The following is a 19,313-nucleotide window of genomic DNA, read 5'->3' as shown; positions in this document are numbered from 1 at the left end:
ATGACCAAGTAACTAAATCCTTGGATGATGGTGTCACCATGGATGTAGTCTTTCTAGACTTTAAGAAGGCCTTTGACACTGTCTCTCAACCCATCCTTACCAATAAATTAAGTGACTGTGGCATTGATGCCTACACAGTTGGATGGGTAAAAAATTGGCTGATTGGGCGCACCCAGAAAGTAGTGATGGATGGGTTCTACTCAACCTAGCGAGATGTGAGCAGTGGGGTACCCCAGTGCTCGGTCCTCGGATCCGCACTGTTTAACATCTTCATCAGTGACTTGGACGAGGGGGTGGAAAGCACGCTGTCCAAGTTTGCTGATGACACTAAGATGGGGGGCGAGGTGGGCACACTTGAAGAGAGAGAGAGGCTGCAACTAGATTTAGGCAGACTACAAAAGTGGGCAGACAAGAATAGGATGGGGTTCAACGTAGACAAATGCAGGGTGCTGCACCTTGGGAGAAGAAATCCACAGCATACATACAGGCTGGGGAGTTCCCTTCCTGAAAGCACAGAGGTGGAAAGGGATCTTGGAGTCATTATTGACTCCAAGATGAACATGAGCCGCCAATGCGAGACCACGGCCAGCAAGGCCAGCTATACCTTGTCGTGAATCCAAAGGTGCATCTCAAGCCGGTTCAGAGAGGTGATACTCCCCCTCTATGTGACTTTGGTCAGGCCGCAGTTGGAGTACTGTGTCCAGTACTGGGCGCCGCACTTCAAAAGGGATGTGGCCACCCACTTGGTGAGAGGGCAGCAGGGCAGGCCCTATGAGGAGAGACTGAGGGACCTGAACCTGTTCAGCCTCAGCAAGAGGAGGCTGAGGGGGGACGTGGTGGCTGCCTACAAACTCATCAGGGGAGATCAACAGCAAATAGGTAGAGCCCTTTTCTCCCCAGCACCACCTGGGGTGACGAGGAACAATGGTAATAAGATGATGGAGAATAGGTTTAGGTTGGAGATCAGAAGGCAATATTTTACAGTTAGGGTGGCCAACATCTGGAACCAACTTCCCAGGGAAGTGGTCCTCACCCCTACCTTGGGCAAATTCAAGAGGAGGTTGGTTGATCACCTGTCTGGGGTCTTGTGAACCCAGCATTCATTCTTGCCTGTGGCAGGGGGTCAGGCTAGATTCATAGATGTTAGGGTTGGAAGGGACCTCAATAGATCATCGAGTCCGACCCCCTGCATAAGCAGGAAAGAGTGTTGGGTCTAGATGACCCCAGCTAGATGCTTATCTAACCTTCTCTTGAAGACCTCCAGGGTAGGGAAGAGCACCACCTCCCTTGGGAGCCCATTCCAGACCTTGGCCACTCTAACTGTGAAGAAGTTCTTCCTAATGTCCAATCTAAATCTGCTCTCTGCTAGCTTGTGGCCGTTATTTCTTGTAACCCCCGAGGGCGCCTTGGTGAATAAATCCTCACCAATTCCCTTCTGTGCCCCCATGATGAACTTATAGGCAGCCACAAGGTCACCTCTCAACCTTCTCTTCCGGAGGCTGAAAAGGTCCAGTTTCTCTAGTCTCTCCTCGTAGGGCTTGGTCTGCAGGCCCTTAACCATACGACTGGCCCTTCTCTGGACCCTCTCCAGGTTATCCGCATCCCTCTTGAATTGCGGCACCCAGAATTGCACGCAGTACTCCAACTGCGGTCTGACCAGCGCCCGATAGAGGGGAAGTATCACCTCCTTGGACCTATTCGTCATGCATCTGCTGATGCACGATAAAGTGCCATTGGCTTTTCTGATGGCTTCGTCACACTGCTGACTCATGTTCATCTTGGAGTCCACTAGGACTCCAAGATCCCTTTCCACTTCCGTGCCACCCAGTAGATCATTCCCTAGGCTGTAGGTGTGCTGGACATTTTTCCTCCCTAGGTGCAGCACTTTGCATTTCTCCTTGTTGAACTGCATTCTGTTGTTTTCTGCCCACTTGTCTAACCTGTCCAGGTCTGCTTCCAGCTGTTCCCTGCCCTCCAGCGTGTCCACTTCTCCCCACAGTTTTGTGTCATCTGCAAACTTGGACAGAGTATATTTCACTCCCTCGTCCAAGTCGCTGATGAAGACATTAAAGAGTATCGGTCCAAGGACCGAGCCCTTCGGGACCCCACTGCCCACACCCTTCCAGGTTGAAACCGACCCATCCACCACGACTCTCTGGGTGCAACCCTCCAGCCAATTCGCCACCCATTGGACTGTGTAGTCATCCAAGTCACAGCCTCTTAATTTGTTCAACAGTATGGGGTGGGATACCGTATCGAAGGCCTTCCTGAAGTCTAAGTATACTACATCCACCACTCCTCCTGTGTCTAGGCGTTTTGTAACCTGGTCATAAAAAGAGACTAGATTGGTCAGGCACGATCTGCCTGCCACGAACCCGTGCTGGTTTCCCCTCAGCATAATTTGTCCTGCCGGGCTCTCGCAAATGTGAGCCTTGATAATTTTTTCAAAGACTTTGCCAAGGATGGAGGTGAGACTGACTGGCCTATAGTTGCCCGGGTCCTCCTTCCTCCCCTTCTTGAAAATGGGGACCACATTGGCCCTTTTCCAGTCCTCTGGGACTTGGCCCGTGTGCCACAAGCGTTCAAATATTCCCGCCAGTGGCTCTGCAATGATGTCGGCCAGTGCCTTCAGCACTCTCGGATGGAGCTCATCCAGGCCTGCCGACTTAAAGGCATCCAGTTCTTCCAAGTGACTCTGCACCATCTCAGGGTCTACGCATGGAAGTCTGGCGCCTTGCTGCTGCCTCTCTTCAACCCCAGTGAGAGACTTGTCTTGCCCCTCTCTTAGGAACACTGAGGCAAAGAACTCGTTGAGGGGTTCAGCCCTGTCCCCCCTGTCCGTCACCAATTGCTTCTGCCCATTTAGCAGGGGTCCTATTCCTCCCTGGGCCTTCCTTTTACTCCCTATATATCTAAAAAACAATTTCTTGTTGTCCTTTACTTGGGATGCCATCCTCAGCTCCATGGTAGCTTTGGCCCGTCTAACTGCCTCCCTACAAGCACGAGCAGAGGAGGTATATTTGTCTTTTGTGATCTCTCCCTGTTTCCACTTTTTATGTGCTCCCCTTTTGGCCCTTAGGCTGCCCTGGATTTCTGCGGTCAGCCAGGGAAGCTGTCTGGCCCCTTTCCCTCTTTTACCACGCATGGGGATCGTCTCGCTTTGTGCCCGAAGGATCGTTTCCTTAAGGCACAGCCACCCTTCTTGGGCTCCCATCACTTCAAAACTCCTACTCTGCAGTGCGTCCTTGACTAATTGCCTGAGTTCATTGAAATCAGCTTTCCTAAAGTCTAGCACTTTCACCCTACTAGTTACCTTACCCACTCGCCGTCTTATGTTGAATTCTATTATTAGGTGATCACTGTCCCCCAGATGGCTACTGATCTGTAGGTCCCCTACCATGTCATCCCCCGTTGCCAATACCAGATCCAGTATGGCATTCCCTCTAGTGGGACCATGTACCTCCTATGTCAGGTGGAGGTCGTGTACACAGGTTAGAAACCTGCGTGAGCGGTGGGACTTTGCCATCTGTGTCTCCCAGCAGATGTCTGGGTAGTTTAGGTCCCCCATGACTACCGCCTCTTCAGCTTTTATGGTTTCTGTGAGCTGTCTCAGGAGCCCCAAATCTAGTTCTTCCCCTTGATGTGGGGGTCTGTAGCAGACCCCTACCACCAAATCCCTTTCTCCTTGCCCCCCATGTAGCCTAACCCACAATCCTTCTACTTCCTCATCCTTGGATTCCATCTTGATGAGGGTTGACGTATATTGCTCATTGACATAGAGCGCAACCCCTTCCCCTTTTTTCCCCACCCTGTCCTTTCTGTACAATCTATAACCCTCAATATGTACCGCCCAGTCGTGGGATGAATCCCACCAGGTTTCCGTTAGCCCTACTAAGTCGTAGGTGTTTTGTGCAAGCAGGAGTGCTAGTTCATCCTGCTTGTTTCCCATGCTCCTAGCATTAGTATATAGGCACTTGAGCCCTGCGACAGGTGCCTTTGCTGCCCCCCCGCTCCGAGTCCCAAGGGGCCCCTTATTTCTTACCTTCTTGTTTCTTACCTGTGTCGTAGTGCTGGCCGCCCCACGTCTTGCAGGTTCCCAATGTTCTCTTTCTTCAGACTGGGCTGTCCTTGTGGGTGCCACATGGTTTGGTGGTCCACAGCTTCCCCCCGCCCTCATCTTCCCCTCCCCCCGGCAAGCCTAGTTTAAAGCCCGCCGGAGGAGATCCTCCAACCTAGAAGAAAACACACACTTACCTGTGGGGGACAGGTGAAGCCCATCCCAACTGAGCATGTCCCTCGTCGTGATGTGTGGGTCGTTGTCCAGGAAGCTGAAGCCTGCCTCGAGACACCACTGCCGAAGCCGCCAGTTGGTCTCTCGGATGCAGTTCTCATGCCGTCTTCCATGTCCGTTCACCGGTAGGATGGAACCGTTCACTGGTAGGATGGATGATCTGTTCAGGTCCCTCCTGACCCTAGCTACTATGAAACTATGAAACCTAGAGCAGTTGCTGCAATAGGACTCGATGATCTTCCGAGGTCCCTTCCAGCCCTAATGTCTATGAAATCTATGAAATCTATGAAATTTCAAGAAGGATGTGGACATATTGGAAAGAGTCCAGCATATACAGACAAAAATTATTAGTAGCCTGGGAAGCAAGACTTATGGGAAACAGCTGAAAATAACTAGGCTTATTTAGTGCAGAGGAAAAAAAAAAGAGGAGCAGTAATAGAAAGGATGGAGATGGGCTTTTCTCTGTGGCCATAAACGACAGGACTATGAACAGTGGCCCAAAGCTACAGTAGGGGAAATTTAGGTTGGACATTAGAAGGAACTTTCTGACAATAAGGGTGGTCAAGCATTCGAACAGGCTACCTAGAGAAACTGTGGAATCTCCATTCCTGGAAATGTTCAAGATCAGGTTAGACCATCCTTGGCTGGCATGGTTTAATCAGAGAGGATCCTGCCTTGGGAAAGGTGCTGGAGCTGGACTAGATGACCTTGTGAGGTCCCTTTCAGCCCTGCTTTCCTATGATTCCTATAGGTAGACTGTTTGGAATTTGTATTGCCTGCAGTTCAAGTCACATATCCAAGAACAGCACCTATTATCTATGTATATAATCACTACAACTTGAACAGTGCCTAGAATTTCAATTTGATTCAGCATTAATATTTAACAATCCAGTCTTAGTTCTGCTAATCCCATGTCATCCCTGTATCAGAATCATAAATTTTATCACATCATGATCAGTTCTTCTGAAGTTTCCTATCACCTTTGCATCCTTAACCAATTCTTCCATGTTGGTCAGAACAAGATCCAAAATAAATGGTTTCCTAGTCATAGCCTCGACTTTGTAGAACAGCAGTGCTCAAACTTCTGGCCCGGAGGGTCAAATGTGTAGTGCAAGGCTGATCTGGAGGCTGAATCCAACATATAGGGTGAGTTCATGGACCTGATCCAGTGTGGGGTCAGTGTGCAGGGTTGGTCTGCAAGTGCAATCTAGCATACCAGCCTGGTTGTGCATGCCAGATCCAGCCATGTGCACTGGCCTGATCTCATGTGAAACCCAACCCAATGCACTGGATCTGGCCATGCACCAGCCTGACCCTGTGTGCGGGGTCTGACCAGACCAGACTGAGTTCATGCACTAGATCCAGTTGCATGTGCCAAATCTGGCTGTGCGTCAGTACAACTTGCACATTGGATTCCGCTGTAAAATGACCACATGTGACAGCCCCACCACATGCTGGTGAAATCTAATCACACAGGGCCATGTCATCCAGCATGTAGGGCTTCCTGCAGGTCCAGAAATTTGGTAGCAGAGGAGCAGCAATTCATGATGCTACCACTCCCCACCATCATATTTGCAGGGGATACCTGTGGACTGGATGACATGGTCTTGCAGGCCCATGGGCTGAAAATTGAGCACCGCTGTTCTAGAACACAGAGTTGTCTTCCACATAGGTAAGGAACTTGCTCAACATTATGTTTGGCTGCAATATTCTTCCAGCAGATAACAGCAGTAAATAATTATATCCAGAAAGTTTAAATCCCCCATCAGTACCATCTCATAATTTTTGGATACTTTTGTCATCTCCTTGAAGACTGCCTCATCCACCCCTTCTTCCTGATTTGGTGCTCTGTAACAACCTCCCACCATAATATCACCATTGCACTTTTCCACTCTTTATCTTCACCCAAATAGATGCAGATCAGCTACCTTCTACGACTGTGCAAAATTTCTCTGACTATTTCGTTTCAACATTGTTTGTACTCGTTTTGAGCTCGAAACAGCAAAATTGAAATGAAACAAAGGGCTTCGAAACAGCCTCGAAACAAAATGAGGGCAGGACACAGTCTGGCAATAATAATAAAACAACTTTCTGGCAATAAGAAGTGCCTACGCCTGAACACTACATGGTTCCAAAGAAATGAAGACTCAGTTTTACAGCCAGCTGAGTGACACTCTAAGAAACATACCCAGTCATTATAAGATTCTACCATTGGGTGACTTCAGTGTATGAACTGGACATGACAACACCACTTGGAACAGAGTCATGGGGAAATTCAGACATGGGTCTTTAAACCCAAACAGAGAATCACTTCTAATACGCTGCATGGAGTTTGACCTTGCTGTTACAAACACCTTTTTCCAAATGGCAGAAAAGTGGTTCTACTCTTGGCAGCACCCTCGATCAAACTGATGGCACCTTCTAAACTATATCATTAGTTGTTGCAAAGACTGACGGATGTTTGCATTACCAGGGCTATGTGAGGTGCGGAATGGATCACCAGCTTATCCCTACTAAACTGAACATCAGGATTCATACTCCTAGACAGAAGCTTGCTTCAAAACTCAACTAATATGTTGATGTTTAGAAACTTCACACTAAAGATGGGAGAACCCAGTTAGCAACTTACACTCATGCTGCCCTACCAAACTGTGCCAATGCAAGAGCAAACTGAACAGTTGATGAAAGGTGGGCACCTTTTGAAACAACATTCAAGCACTCCTTGTTGCCCATCATGCCATGCACCAAGTTAAACTGAACAATCCCTTCTCTCTCATGGCTGCAGAAGCCTTCAAGAAATCAAAATCCGAAGTGCAGAAAAAGCTGCAGGAGATGGAAGACACTTGGTGGAGAAACAAAGCAACAGAACTAAAGGCTCTTGCTGGTACTAATAACACCCGAAGTTTTTTTTCAGGCATTAAAGTCCATTTATGGATTATGAAGAGCTAATACCTGTCCAGTCCTGTCCACTGACAGTATCACTCTTCTGACTGAGCACAGTATGATATTAGAAAGATGGGAAGAACATTTGCAACCCTCCTCAATTGTGAGCCATGGATTAAATAGTAGACTCAATTAAGCAAAGACCAGTTTGATATCAATTTGAAGATCCCCCACTCTAGAGGAGGCTAAGAATGCACTTATGGAATTGACATGTGGAAAGGCAGCTGCAGCTGATGAAATCCCAGCTGAAGTGCTTAATGGTGGCCCTAAACTGCACAAAGCTTTGCTAGACCTATTTACTTTCTCCTGGGCAAACAAGGCTTTACCCTAGGGTTTCAAAGATGCTGAAATTGTAACAATCTACAAGTGCAAAGGAGACCAACATGACTGGGGCAATTATTGTGGCATTTTACTCCTCTCCATTGCTAGTAAGACCCTTGGTAAGCTGTTGGTGAAAAGGCTCCAGGTTATTGCAGATGATGTACTCCCTGAATCCCAGGGTGGTTTTTGTTCATTATGCAGCACTGCTGATATAATATTTACCATACAATTACAGGAAAGAGCTGCCAAACAAATGCCCTGTGTGTTGCAATTGTTGATTATAGTAGGGCATTTGACTCTGTTGGACACTCTGTCTCTGGTGCCTTCTTGCAAAGTTTGGCTGTACAGACAAACTAATTAACCTCATATGCTGCTTCCATGCAACATGCCGGCCCATGTATCAGTGGGTGCTCACTCATCTGATGCCTTTCCTGTAGTCCATGGGGTTAAACAGGGGTGTGTGCTTGCCCCTACATTATCTACTCTGTTTTTGACTGGAGTGCTAGAAGTTGCCACATGTACTACCATTACTGGTGATACCCTAGCAACACAATTTGATGGCAGACTTCTACGCCTCCACTGATTCAAGGACAAAAGCAAATCCCAAAAAGTGAAGTAAATGATCTACTGAATGCCAGTGGCTCAGCGTTTATTACCCTTTCTGAGAATCACCGGCAACATTTACTGAATTCCATTGCCCATGTTGCATCCCTTTTTGGCCTCTGTGTTAATGTAATGAAAACTGAAGTCCTGTACCAGCCACCTTGTGGCAGAAAGCTATCATCTCCATCACCACCAGAAATAAAATTGAATGGCAGCCAATTAAACAACTTCAAGTCCTTTTGCTATCTAGGTAGTACAGTTACCGATTTCACCAGCATTGACAACAAACTTTCAGCACGCTTAAAGTCAGCTGCCTCAGCTTTCGGTTGCCTACAGAAAAGACTGTGGACAAGATGGGGGGTCAAAGTCTCTACAAAATGCCAAGCTTACAGAGTTGTTGTGCTCCCTTGTCTTCTATACTCTTTAGACACCTGCCCCCTTTATCATCAGCACATCAAAAAACTTAACTGCCTGCAACAATGCCACCAGTTCATAATAATGGGAATTAAATGGTCTGACAAAATCATCAACAATGAAGTATTACGATTGGCAGCCATAACAAGTGTGGAAGCCATGTCAGCACATAGGCAAATGACCTGGGCTGGCCACGTCATACGTATGGACAACTAACTGCCTAAGACAGTTCTGTAAAGTGAATTTGAAAAAGGCAATGGGAAGTTTGGCCATCCTAAACTCTGCTAAAAGGACTTCATTAAGCGGCACATAGTCTGCCTGGCTGGATTAAATGTCCAGGGAGCATATGGCTCATGATAGGTGAGCTTGGCACTCCACTATGGAGGAAGCAAAATGAGCAACAGAACATTGTTGCACTACCTTGGCCATCCATAGGAGAGAACATAGACACCAACTTGTTGTGGCGCATTTCCTGAACCCTGCAGGTGGAAACTGATTTCCAGTTTAATAGTAATCATACTTGAATACAAGTGACAATCATTATTAATGCCATCTTGTATGCATAACTCCTAAAGTATTGAGGAGTAAGTGCTATTTGTAATGTATTCCCCAAAATGATGGCCAGACATGAATGTTAGGAATTTTATTGATCCACAAAAAGCTTGAGCCCCAGCTTGAATCTACAGCTTGTTGAAAGCTTAAAATCTAGCAAAAACTAGACTACTGGCAGGATCCGAAATGGACCCATTAATTGTTTAAAATGATTTTTGAAAATGATTGGAGGGGAGAAGTGAGAAAGAAGGAGAGTGGAAAACAGCAAACAAAGGCTAAATAAAAAAAATGTTTAGTGAAAAATGATGGGAAAAGATATCTTTTTTAAAATTGGGAAAAATTAAGAATAGACAATTTTCAGGAAATTTATGATTTTGTAAAAACTCCATATTTCAAAACAGAACCTTTTATGCCCAAACTTTTCAACTAGCTCTACTTTCACCTCCAAATGCTGCAACTGCCAAAGAAATCCAAAGATGGAGAGGGAGAAAAATGAATTATTGCCATTTCAGCTTAGGCAACAAACATCCTTATAAAAAGATGAAGTTACGAACCATGCTGGATGTTCCATCAGTTTGCTCTTTGTCTTTGTTCCTTGTGGAAGAAATTAGAAATATCAAGTCCAAAAGACAATTTGCTGCTCTATTCTGGCTGTGTGTGGCACAGAAAGGACTTAGGGCCTGATCCAAAGCAAGTGGTCTAGCCTAGCCATGTAGTAGGATCAAAGTCATAGAAAAATATGTGGTGGTAATTGGAAAGACAACAGTGAGTTTGCATTAGGAATGGAGATAATGAAATGGAATAATGGAGCAGGTGTAGGCAGAAACAAAGAGTTGATATTTGTAAAAAGATCTGAATATTTATGGCACTGCAACAGGGGTCTTAGGAACCGTGTTTTAACTAGGTGATGAGGAGGGAGGATTAGAAGATGATAAAAAAAAGTCAGCCTCTCTGTGATATAAACCCATGCTAGGTCTAACAGTCAGCAGGCTGTTCCATCTGCCCAATTTGCAGCCCAACCCATGAACTGACACTATCAATGTACATTCAATTAAAATTGATCATCTCATTGGAAAACAGTAGCAGTTCTGAATAACAAGAGAAGTGGGTTCCAGCCAAGGAAACATCAGCAACAGGTGAGCAATAGTAGATTAGAGAGGCTAGAGCAGTTGCCCCCTCTTCTCACTGCAATCAGAATTTGCAGAAGCCAAGCTTTCATTTTTACAAACTATGAAGGTGGAGCTTTCAGTACTACCAAGAGTGACTGAGGGTAGAAACAGATGGTGCCTTTTGTCACCTTTGTGCTGCCATCAAGAATGTTATGGCGGCACAAAGCAATGGCAAACAATCATCTATATTTTTTGTCACGGCACAGTGTGGCTGCAAGAAAAGGTAAATAAATTGTGCTGCTTCTTTGCAGCAGATATCTATTTGCTTTATGACATGAGAGCGTGGGCAGCCCAGACCTGCCCACACTGGGCAGGTGTTCTCTGGGTTTGAAGGACCCAGTCCTGTGTGGCCTAGTGATTCCTATGCAGTATTGACCTCCTTGAGCCTGTGGAGTGCATGCCTGGCTTTCCTTGGTTGCCACAGGCTTGTCTTTGGAAAGGGGTAAAGCCAGGATGCTCCAGTGCCATCCTAGGGCTGGGGCCACCAATCAGCTGATTGGTGGCCCCAGCCCTGGTGCCACACTGGAGTGTTGAACTTGCTGTAGTGCTGTCCCAGGCTGACTGCCAATCAGCTGATTGGCAGCCCCAGCCCTAGGACATCATGCTGCACCAGAGTGTTCTGCATTTCTCTGCTTTGAGAGACACACCTCTGGGATTTCCAGGGCACATCTCTGGAAGCAGGGAAAATTGGTGTTCCCTGCTTGCAAAGCTGTGTCCCTGACAGTCTCCAGAAACCCCAGAGATTGCCAGGGGGAAATCTCTGGAAGCAGGAAACATGTCTCCCATTGTCCCACAAGGTCAATGGGTGGGACAAAAGGTGACGTGTTTCACCTAATTAAACAGATCAGCTCTGCTGAGACATATCTTGGCACTGCTGTTCTGCTTCATTTGGTGACATCATCTTCTAGCCAGAGACATGCAATTCCCATTGAATTTGATGGGATTTTGTGTCCTGCCACCCTTAGGTCATTTAATAAATCTCTTCCTATAAATCTAACCCTTACCTATAAAGCCAATCTAACCCATATAATCCCTTCTCTGTTGCCTGTGTCTATAGAGATGTTGAAACAGAAGCTTGGTTGCTTTGACCATTTAAGGGACCTTTTTAGGCATTGTTATAGGTCCATTACAGTTAATACTGGGTTCATCTATATGAGACATTTACTGCGAAATTGCCTAATTAGCTCCGCAGTAAAGTTTCAGCATCTACACATGCCTCCCTATTAGGCCTCAGGAAACAAATTAACTCCTCCACATGTTAGCACTTGTAAACACAATTACTATCCTGCAGTGACATTATTTAGTGTGCTGCAATGCGCATATAGACACTGATGGGACTGGCTGGGGCACAAGGGTGCCTGCCAGCTAGCCCCACACTGGAGCACCTTTGTGCCCCAGCCAGTCCCTCTGCAGCACATTGAGCTGGGGGGAGCAGTCCTGGGCTGGCAGGCTGAACTCCCAGGCCCCCTGTCAGCTGGGGCTGCTCTGACCTGGCACAACATGCTGTGGTCCCAGGTGCACATGTAAATGTGGTGCCCAGGAGCATTAAACTCTGGCACAAACTGTGCCAGAGTTTATTCATTTGCATTAATAGCATGTGTAGAGGCACCCCACATAGCCCAGTTGCCAGTGATTTTGCTACTACATCATGCTCATGGATTAGGAACCTATTGTATTAGGCTTTCCACATTTGCACCAAAATGATGGTCCTTACTTCAGAGAGTTTATAGTCCGAAGGACTAAGCCTTCTTTGGAGTGTTATTCTTCCTTTGTTACAGAAAAAATCTTTAAAACATGTTAAGATTGATTTGCTGTTAGTGTCTTAAATCAAGTTTTAACTTACCTTTCAAAGATTGGCAAATTTCAGTGGACTTTGCAAAGCATTCCTATCCTTTTTATTCTTCTCGCATACAAAATTGCCTTTCAAAAGACTGCCTTTTTCTTTCCCTGCAGACAAAAAATTTTGCTTTGTTGTCTACATGATTCTTGGTTTCAGCTGGAATTTTTATAGTCTGCATGGTTTATAGTTTTAAAAGGAATTGTTTGCAGTTTGGCCAGAATACATATTTAATTATATTATTCTGAGAAGGGAAATAATTATTTGTTTGTCAGCATGGCTTTTCAATTCAAAACTGAAAGTTTTGTTGTGTTCCATCTGCTTATTTTTATTTAATTTCATTTGTTTATTTCCCCCCCTTCTCTTTGTTTTAAAATGAGAACAACTTTAGCTTGCCAGTGGGCTTTTTCATTTTAAAAGAGATGCTGGCTATTGCCAGCATGCTTGCTCATTTAACATTTGGAAGGCCAGACTGATAGAAAATGGAATAGGCACTTAACACAACAGCTAGCATCTCACATATTATGCCATGCCTGAAACATAGGATATCATGCAGTTCACTGGCTTTTAGGAAGATTCATCTGTTTTACATATTAATCTGCATGCTCTCCCCTCCCCACACTGAAGAGGTGAATGCTTGGCAGCTCTGAAAATCAGACCCCAGTGGTGGAGTCAAGGACACTTTGGAAGTTAATGGCAAAACTCCCATCAACTTCAATAAGGGCAGAATCTAACCATAAGTCTCTAACAGAAGGTGCCTAAAAACAGAAGCCAGCAGAATTACAAGCCACTTTTGAACCTATATATTTGAATTAACTCCTCAGCATTCTTTGCTACCAGACTGCAGAAGGCAAGAGCTCAGAGGCAGGTGCTGCTGTCAATACTGAGAATTCAGATTCTATCCCACCTTGCCCCCCACATTCTGTAACAGCGAGGGCCAATTTCTGAATAGATGTCTCAGCAACAGCCGACATACCTGTGCAATCACTACAAATCAATCGTTAGGGGTATGCCAAACAGGCCGTATTCGATTTGGATTTGGATTCGGATTCGGCATGAATCAGGGACAGTGATTCAATTAATTGATTCAGATCACCGTCCTGATTTGATTTGGCTGAATCTTAATCTGAAGATTTGATGCTGCTTCAGAGAATCAGCGATTCGACCATAGACACAGCTTTAGATATTTTTTCTACATACCTCAAGGTATCAGGCGCGGCTTATGAACTCTGCGATGGTGGGGTGGATGAAGCATCCGACAGGAGTGTGGGAAGGCCCCTCATGTGCTTCGGGGTTGAGCTCGGAAGTGGACCGGAACGACTTCTGGTCCACTTCTGGGTCCACCAGGGAGTACGCTGTGGCCCCACCCCATACTCCTGGCTCGGTGATCGGCCATGGGGGGGACCCTGGGTGCCACCCCAGACCCAGGAGGCACCAGTCACCAAGTCGGGGAGGCGCGAGGGCCACCCCCAGCGTGCTCCCTGGCAGACAAAGAAGTGGACCGGAAGTACTTCAGGTCCACTTCCAGGTCTGCTGCTGAGCGCGCTGGGGACTCCCCTGCACTCCTGTGGGACGCTCCATCCGCCCCACCATTGCAGCATTCATGAGCCGCTTGCTACCTAGAGGTATGTAGAAAAACATTTAAAGCTGTGTCTATGTCCAAATTGCCAAATCTCTCTGAATCTCTCCAAATAGATTTGGAGGGTTCTGATTCAATTCGGAGAGATTAAAGGGTCTCCTGATTCAATTTGGATTTGGAGATTTGGCCACTGAATTGGGCCGAATCTCCACTGAATCGAATCAGTGACCAAAGCTTCGCACAGCCCTCCAAACTCTCAGCTCTTCACACCTTCCCTAGGACTTCGGCCTTATCCTTGCAGCCACAATCCTAAAGATCATGAAGCAAGCTGGAAGTTGCTATATTAGCAGTTGGAGTTTGGCCACTTGGACCAGTGTATTGCCTCCTACATTCCTGGCATTTCTCACAAAGAACCACGCCCAAATAAACATGTTTTGTAAAGACCCACAAACATGAGGTCTTGCTACATATGCACACTCCTGCCCTGACTGTCTTCTAGTGACTTCCACAAACACAGAACTCAATGAGCACCTTCGGGAACTCTTGCTATTACAAAAGTTAGTATCCTGTACTAGTACGCTATAACTAGATAGTTTTCTTGGCATCCCTTTAAAGATCTTGCTGTTGTTTGCAGTCAGGCAGTCTGGAAGAACTAAGTACTGTGAGGTTACTCTATTGGTTTTGCTCTGTATTTCCGGGTTATTTATTTATCTCTCTGTAGTGCTGAGAGGCATAAAGTTATGTTGGGCCAGATCCTCAGCTAGCATCAAGAAATACTGTTCAAGTCAGCAGAGCTGCCTGCTCTATACCTGCCAATGATCTTGCTCTTCATGTCCCTAGAGCATGTAGACTCCTTGATTGAGAGGCCTGACACTATATAATTACTAGCATTACTATTAACATACGTTAGAATAAGACGAGGAAGAGTGAGAGGAGAGATGCATGATAGCTGCCCCCCCCCCCGACAGCTGTTAAGTAAATGGTTTTTTCAAGGGCTGGGGCAGAGGGACTTCTCCCTCAATATCCCTGCAGGTCCTCAGGAGCCCATTAAGTCATTACATAGCAGGAGCTCAGTAAACATTATCTCTCTCAGTTCCTGGGAAGAAGCTGCTGCTTCGCAGGCCTCGAGCATCTCTGTTTAGCTATGTAGGAGCTCAGCAAAGCAGAGAGTGCTGGAGGGATGACCTAGTAAGAATAATGGAGATCACTTAAGAAACCAGAAGATGCTTGTCTGAGCCTTGAGTCAGGTAGGCAGCTCAGGAATCCTAGAGCTAAGGGCTGCCAGTAAGAGAAACAACAAAGGTAATGTTTCCAAGCAACAGCCTGTAAACTCTAAAGCAATAGGCTATTAGCCTTTCGGCTCAGCTGCAGACATCAATCAAGCCAGCATCCCAGGAGCAAAGGAGCTGTGGGCAGCCAAAATATATTAATCTGTTTTCTAAGAAAATATTTACCTACTAAAATGCCACCTCTCTCTTTGATCTGTGTTCCAGGTTTGGATTCTTTGTAGGTAAGGACAGAAATGTGCCAGAGGCAGGACATCCCTTTATTGCAGCCAGTACCAGATCAGTTGCATGCAAACATAGCTCTGCTGGCTCTCCACTGCTTAGATTCCCTTTTTTGTCTCTCTGTGACAAAGTATTTAGCAGAATTTGCAGATTCATTGGAATCTAACAGGCTGTGCTGGGGCGCTTCTGCTACGTCCTCAAACTTGTGACTTCTGGGCTGTCAACTGTGCACATTAGCCAACCCAGGCCCTAGTGCTCAGATGATAATAGTAGGATTAAAAGATATTTCTTGTCTTCCAAATTAGCCACAATGGATGAGCTACAGACTATAGCCACTTGGCTAAAATGGTGATTTAGTGAGCTTGAAAGGCTTGACTGAATCTTAGGTAAGTGTGCACTGATAACCAGTATGGATACTAAGAGATGCCCTCAAGCATCCCAAACCACAGGCCATTCCTGTCTACATCAATACCTTGTAGCCCATTCTAAAGCCATCTCCACTGTTTTCCTGTTTGCCCTTCTAGTAAAAGCTCACTACTCTCTTCTTTGTTTATTCTAAGTATGAGCAGTAGAGGAGAAGTGCAGAGGGGCTAGGAGCCAGGAACAGGGAACTGTGGAATTGCTGCTAAAGGACTTCTGGCTCTTGAGGTCTGTACACTTGGGTAAGTTCCAAGCACAGTGGAGGGAGGGGCAGCTGAGGAGATGAGTGGGGACAGAATTGACCTAAAACAATTCATCAGCACTCCTAGAATTAGGCTGGACAGGTACAGGCATTGAGCATAGAGGTATTGAGCATCTAAGTACCATGAGCATGAGCTCAAGGGTAGCCTTAAGGTAAATGTAGCAAGCAGTGTACACATTGCAATTAGTAAAATATGGACCTGGAAACAGTGAAATTCTTTACTTGAAATGCTCTTATGTTTTACTACCAGCCATATTTTTTTCCTTTGCCTCTCCTTAGAAAGCATACGACAAGCACTTGTACATGATGGTTAGTTTGGAATGATCCTGCCTGGAGTAGGGGTTTGGACTAGGTGACTGCTTCACAGCCCTTCCAGATGTACTTTTCTATGATTCTGTGACAAGGACAATAGACACGTTTTATTCTGCCATCCTCATAAGCCAAACTCCAAACTAAATTTCACCAACATTTAAGGAATTAAATAAAACAGATTTTTCAAGAACAATTTATAAACAAAATCAAATTTATTTGTTTCAACATGTCTTTATTCTGAATAAAAAGAACAGAATTTGCATTTCAACAGAACCTGACTAAGCATCAGGAAGTAATAATTTCACAGAAATTTTCTAACTTTCAACATTTTGTTCAATGTTAGAATGAACATGAGATAAAAGTATAGAAAAATATTCTGAAATTGCCATTTGATTTTTCAACAAGTTGTACTCCACAGTCAAGGATATAACTTTGAATTTAAAGTAATGTCAATGACAGTAGAATTTTCTCACTAGGACCTTGTCTATATTTAATATTTTATTCATTAAACTAAATAAGTTTTTTTACTCTCCCTGTATAAACACTCAACATGATTTTAAAAGATTTATAGTAATAAAACTTCATTCAATAACAAACTGAGTTATAGGAAAATGATATACTGAGTTAAAATAAATCCATGTAAACTGTATTTAAATTGAATTAAATGGCTCCACAGTGGTTTTGCACCAGTTTACTAAATCAATTTAAAATTACACCTTCATTTAAACAGGTGCAACTTTGAATATAGAAAGCCCTGTGTTTCTTCTGCTGCTTTCAGAGGTGGATTTAGGGAGTGTGGTGGGCATTTCTACACGAGGCATGTTTATGTGCATTAGCCTAATTTAGGGCATTTATACTTTTTTGTCCTGTGATGCGCCAGAGATTCGGAGCAAATTCGATTAATCAAGTCTGCTCCACATGTGAGCTGAGGCAAATTGCACTGTAATGTGTGCAGTTGTATAAGCAGCAAAATGCGCATCAGCACGCAAAAAATAGTGGTGGTACACTTTTGAACTAAAACACCTCTGATACATTTTAGTTCAAAAGCATGCCACCACCATTTTCTCAGCACTGACACACATTTAGCCACTTATACAGCTGCAAGCATCAGAGTGCTGGGTGATTTTCAAAGTGCCTGGTGCTCCAGAGCTTCAATGTGCAAAAATGCCCTTAATGTTCCATCTTCATGTGTGTATCCTTAATACGGATTTAAATGGCAAAATTAGGCACGATTAGTTAAAGCACATTAATGCATGTATCGACGCCATCCAGCACTAACTTCAGTGCTGGGTCTGGCCGGCCACTAGGGGTATATAGCAGGGCTGCAAGGGACTTGGCACTAACTTTAGTGCCAAGTCTCTGCACATGTAGATACCTGCCAAAAATCGCTTTTTTTATGCCTGTTGTGTCTTGGATAAAACTCAGTCTTTGGGCAATGAGCAGTCTTAGGATGGATTCAGTGAAACCTGATATTTCTTCCATTAGGCTTCCATGGTTGGAAATGATAGGTCTGCTGGGGTTCCCTTGTTTGTGGATTTTAGGGAGCAGGTAAAAAGTCCCTGCATTGGGTAGTGGAGGGATCAGGGTCTGAAGTTTTTCTTGTAGTTCAGATATAAATGATGTGATGGTGGTTTTGAGTTTTGAGGTGAAAAGGAAAGTTGGATTTTTTTTTGTGTTTTTTTTATAGTAGATCGTGTTAGAGAGTTGTCTGTTGGCTTCTTTTAAGTAGACAACAGTTAAGGATAACTACAGCTCCTTTTTATCTGCTGGTTTTATTACTATTTGGTGGTTGTATCTTAGAGATTCTATGGCCCTTCTTTCTGAGAGGGAGAGGTTGTTATACTGGTGTTTATTGTTGAGTATTTCATTGTTTATTCTTTTTCTAATCGACGTTGTCACCTGATTAATTCATGTTGAAAGTGGATTCCTTTTGGTTATAGAAATATTCCTTCAGACGGAGGCGTCGAAAAAATTCTTCTAGTTCTCCACATTTTAGTAGTTTATTTAGGTGTGTTTGTGGACAGAAATTGAGGCCTTTGGAGAGGACAGTTTTGTCCAAGACACAAAAGACTTCCTGCAAAAATTCAAAAACATAGACCACCTTCCCAGCAATATTCTCCTAGCCACAATGAATATCACCAGCTTATAAACCAACATGCCACACCAGGATGGCATCCAAGCCTGCCTCACTTATCTACAAGAGTGAGATTACAACTCAGAGTACAGACCTCAGGATATCACTGAATTCATATACTTCATCCTCATACACAACAACCTCAGTTTCAACAACCAACATTTCCTCCAAACCATGAGCACAGCTATGGACACCAAAATTGCTCCACAACATGCCAATCTTTTTATGGCCCACCTGAAAGAAGAATTCCTCAAGAACTGCACCATCAAATACATGCTATACCTGAGATACATAGATGGCATCTTCATCATTTGGACAGAAACCCTGCTGCCTCTGATTGATTTCCACCAAAAATTCAACAATCATCACCCCTCCATCAGACTATTACTTGAATACCCTAACACCAGCATTTCCTTTTTGGACACCATGATCAATATCCAAAATGGCAAAATACAAACTACCATATACAAGAAACCCATGGACCAACATACATATCTACACAGAACCAGCAATCACCCTTAACACACCAAGAAAACTGCAATTTAAAGCCTAGGTCTCTGATACCACTGAATTTGCACTGAGGAGAATATCTGTGATTGCCACCTCAGAAATCTGAAAAGGGCCTTCACCCAACAAGGACACTTCTCCAGATAGACACACAGCATTTTTGAAAGAGCCACCTCCTGGATACCATGTGAAGAATTTCTACAGTACGAAAAGAAAACCCCCACAAATCAACACCATTAGTTATGACATATCACCCTTCCCTGGCACCTACATGGAAAATCTTCAAACAATTGCAACCCATACTAAAAGAAGGCCCAATTCTTAAAGAGATCTTTCCAGAACCACCCGTCCTAGCCTTTAAACAAGCACCCAACCTCACTAACCTCATCACCAGAAGCAAACTCCCTATGACCCAAACCACACCAAATGGTTCCAGACCATGCTATGACAAGAAATGTAAA

The sequence above is a fragment of the Alligator mississippiensis genome, chromosome 3 (genome assembly GCF_030867095.1).
Source record: "Alligator mississippiensis isolate rAllMis1 chromosome 3, rAllMis1, whole genome shotgun sequence".
Taxonomy (NCBI): domain Eukaryota; kingdom Metazoa; phylum Chordata; order Crocodylia; family Alligatoridae; genus Alligator; species Alligator mississippiensis.
This window is presented reverse-complemented; position numbering follows the sequence as displayed.